The sequence below is a fragment of the Halyomorpha halys genome, unplaced genomic scaffold (genome assembly GCF_000696795.3).
Source record: "Halyomorpha halys isolate HHAL.00 unplaced genomic scaffold, Hhal_1.1 Scaffold1400.1, whole genome shotgun sequence".
NCBI classification, from domain to species: domain Eukaryota; kingdom Metazoa; phylum Arthropoda; class Insecta; order Hemiptera; family Pentatomidae; genus Halyomorpha; species Halyomorpha halys.
The window spans coordinates 36,034-40,830 of record NW_027104969.1 but is presented as its reverse complement, the minus strand read 5'-3'; positions in this window follow the sequence as shown (position 1 = coordinate 40,830).

Sequence of the window (4,797 nt, the reverse complement as noted above, 5' to 3'; positions counted from 1 at the left end):
AAGTTTTGTAGGGCGAAACGTTGGCTTAATTAAAATAGGTGCTTTCTGTTTTTCTAATGTTGTTGGTGGCTTCAGTGATACAGAACTCCGAATGAAAAATCTATTTTTTTAAAACTTCTGATACAGATGCCATTTTGTATTCTGCCTACCTATACTTGGCAGACTCATAAATTTTGACTAGTATTTATATAAACTATTTTATAATAAATTTAACTAGTTTTAATTTGAACGCTGGCAGACATCAGTACGTCCAATGGTTTCTGAAATAAAGTTGGTCATAAATCAAGCTTACCGTCCGAACAACTATAAATCAATTTATTTTAGCAAATATCATTAAAACTACTATTCATACGATGATAAATGTCATAAACTGCTTTATAGTACAATTATTTAGCTTTAATTTGAGTGCTAATAGACATTTGTACGTCGAATGGTTATTGAGATATGGATTTCTCAAAATGAATTCACTAACTACTGATTTTTCAGTTATGTGTATAATATAAAAATATTATTTTTAAAAAGCTGTATCTTGGAAACTATTGAACGTAATAGCTCTATTAGGGCTTACATTTTAGAAAATTTACTCTACTTTAAATAATGTTCTTTTAGATTTTCTTTTGTTGCTAGTAGTTCTAAAGATGTAGAGTTCCGAATTAAAAATGTATTTTTATTAACGTTCTGGTACAGCTGCCATTTTGTATTCCCCCTACCTATACTTGGCAGACTCATAAATTTTGACTAGTAATTATACATAATTTTCACTAAAGTAATCAAAAATTGTGGTGAAATAATTGGGTTTCTTTTCTCCCTGGCTCTTATAAATACTATCCTGGTGCTAAAAGATACACAGAGATGAGGATCGCAGGGTTTTCTCTCTAGCTCATCGTACGAAAATGCAAGTTGCCTGCTGTGAAAGTGGTGCATAACGAGAGAGGTGCCACCTGGTTAATTAGCTATGAAGGAGGTACACCTTATTAACAACTCTCTCCCTCTTAATTTACTCTAATAATTATTGTTAAGGCCACTATGTTGTGTATTGTGAATTAGTTTAATTTCAATAATAAAAACAACTTCAAATAATCCACTTTACTCTCAACAGTTTATTCCAATCATCCAACGTTTCGGCCCTCAGTCCATTATCAAGGAGACAACCTCAATTATTGACTAGTCACAATTCATTTAAAAATATGAATTTTATTCAAAAACAAGCATCAAATGATTATCATAACAGTTTTATTTATTTTTTATAAAATAGATATTCACTCACAAAACATTCAATCTCAATAAAAAAATTATTCTTTAAAAATTGCTTTCTCTTCTTACTAAACACATCTATAATACTAACAATAAAATCTACCTTCCACAGATTAGTACTTAATTTATTTACAATTTAACTAACATTATTTTTTATTTATTGCTTACGGTTTTAGTATTTTTTTAAATGAATATTTTTTTTTAAATATTTATTTATTGCTATTTACAACTGTACATTATAATATATTTAGTAAATCTGATCTCAGTTAAATTGGAGTGTTACAGGCGTGTAGAGAAACTTCCCATTGGTATCACTCTAATGACATTTTACATTAGTAGGTCTCGTGGCCATCTTCTTTTCAGGCGCCTCGGAGGATTATCAGGAATGGAAGAGGAAGCAAGGTTAGAAACTAGGAGGTTTGGGTGGTTAGGGAGTTTTTAATGGAAGAATGATATCTGGTTTGGGCTAGATCGGTTAAATAGGAAACATTAAGGTCTTTATGTATGATTTTATTTGTGACAAAGTAAGGAGCATTGAGGATTTTATGAAGGATTTTGGATTGCAATGATTGGATACGAGAGGAATTCGAAGGTTTTTAAATGAATATAAATTTAAATAAGTAATACAAATAAAAAAAAAAACAATTAGACATTTTTTACAAATGAATTGTGTCTAGTGAATAATTGAGATAATGGTCTAATAGAACAAGGGACAAAGAGGAGAAAAAAATCAGCTATTTCACCCCAATTTCTTATCAATTTAATGAAAACTATGTATGTATACTATTCTAAATTTATGAGTCTGCCAAGTATAGGTATGGAGAATAAAAAATGGCAGCTGTTTGAAAACGTTTAAAAAAATTAATTTTTCTTTCGGAGCTCTATATCTTTAAAACATTCAACAACACTATAAAACATAAGAGACCATTATTTAAGGAAGAGTAAATTTGCTAAAATATTAGCCCTAATAGAGCTATTTACGTCGAATAGTTCGAGATATAACTTTTTATACAACAACATTTCATAAAAGTGTACTGAAATATCAGTAGTTAGTGAATTAATTTTGAGAAATCTATATCTCAAAAACCATTTAATTTAATACATTATAAAGTAGTATATGAAATTTATCCTCGTAGGAGTAGTAGTTTTCATGTTATTTAAAAAATGTTGATTTCTAGTAATTTGGACAAAATTCAGATTTATTAAAAAATACATCTCAGGAACCAAAAGACGTACAGATGTCTGCCAGCACTCAAATTAAAGCTAATTAAATGTACTATAAAGTAGTTTATAATTTTTATCTTCGTAGGAGTAATAGTTTTTATGATATTTGACAACATCCGAACAATTATTATTAATATAAACCAATTAATTATTAAATTATAAAAATAGTAGTTAAATTTCATTTAGATTAAAAAATATTTGTCTCAAAAGTTGGTGTAAAATCAACTAAATTATGTAAACAATTTTTATTGTCAAAGTCAGAGAATCAATGACGATATTTGCATGTCAGGAAGGTATGTTTATACCTCTCCTTTTCCAACAGGTGTGTCAGCAGCCCTAGCATAAATCGTGCTAAAAGGGCATCCCTTGCTAAAAGGGTATGCTTCTTAGAGAAACGAAATTTCTACATAAATGGTAATGCAGGTACAGGACTGGTACTTGGACCCAGAGCCAAAAGCCTTCTTGGGGGCTGTCGTTTCGAAGTGTCAACTAGGAGAAGACAGGGCAATTTGTCTGCAATATTTTTTGTTCGATTCCCAAAAAGCGTTAGAGCAATTGCAAAATATATTCTAATTAGAGAAATTCATTTTTGTTATTTTTATCTTTAATAATTATTACGTTTTTTCTTAAGAATGTAGTGGCTAGCTTAACGTCTTCAGCGGCAATAGTTGACGTTAGCAAAGAGTTCAAACACTCTCTTTGTGGGTGTGCCACTGTCGAAATTATTATCAACATTTTTATTTCTTTTAAGTCTATTTTTAATTATAATTCATTTAATGTTTCATTATTTTACATTTGTTTTACTGGAAACCCCATTTGAAACCTCTCGCCATATGATGAATTACAATTAATTAATAAAGAAGTACTTGTATGTTTTTTTTTGTTAGCTAAAAAAAGAACTGAATGTTTATGTTTATAATAATTGTGTTCGTGTTGTTTTAATTTTCAAGTATGAACCTTGTTGTTTAGGTAATAAAGACCTAAAGATTCATCTTTATTATTATACAATAGGAACACGCACTAAAAGAATATTAATTTATACTTATTTTCTATTTTCAAATTTAGTCTAAATTTTTTTTGTTTTACACATATAAGGCACATTTTTACATTTCATATAAAACTTTTTTTTTATATGTGTTTTAAAATATTTATTTATATGTAATCTAGGTTACCTGAACTAATTTCTGCAGGGGTAATTCGAGGTCGTGGAATTACCGAAAAGTTTGGATTACAGAAGGCATTAGAAAAAAAAATTAAATTGTAGAAAAATGAAGAAAATTACAAGTTTTGTGGGGCGAAACGTTGGCTTAATTAAGGTTTTCTAGTGTTGTTGGTGGCTTCAGTGATATAGAGCTCCGAATGAAAAATTTATTTTTTTTTAACGTTCTGAGATAGATGCCATTTTGTATTCTGCCTACCTATAATTGGCAAACTCATAAATTTTGACTAGTAATTATATAAACTATTTTATAGTAAATTTAACTAGCTTTAATTAGAACACTGGCAGACATCTGTTCGTCCAATGGTTTCTGAAATAAAGTTTTTCATAAATCAAGCTTATCGTCCGAACAACTATAAATCAATTTATTTTAGCAAATATCATTAAAACTACTATTCCTACGAAGGTAAATGTCATAAACTGCTTTATAGTATAATTATTTAGCTTAATTTGAGTGCTAATAGACATTTGTACGTCGAGTGGTTATTGAGATATGGATTTCTCAAAATAGATTCACTAACTACTGAAATTTCAGTACATTTTTTATGAAATGTTGCTTTTTAAAAGGCTATATCTCGAGAACTATTGGACATAAATAGCTCTATTAGGGCTAATATTTCAGCAAATTTACTCTTCATAGATAATGTTCTTTTAGATTTTCTAGTGTTGTTGGTAGTTTTTAAGATATAGAGCTCGGAATGAAAAATTCATGTTTTTTTAAGGTTTTGAGACAGCCGCCATTTAATATTCCCCCTACCTATACCTGGCAGACTCATCAGTTTTGACTAGTTATTATACATAGTTTTTATTAAAGTAATTAAATATTGGGGTGAAATAATTGCTTTTTTTTTCTCCCTGGCTCTTGTAGTATCCTGGTGCTACAAGGAACACAGGATGAGGATCGCAGGGTTTTCTCTCTAGGTCCTTGTAAAGGAGGGTCTTCGTACGAAAATGCAAGTTGCCTGCTGTACGTAACTATTCTTGTTTACTTCAAATATTATCGTTTACCATATTTTATTGGAAATTTCACAGTTTTAAAAAATTGTATTCCTTTACACATCCCTTTTACATTGTATACTTTTAAGATAATTTAGTTTGTC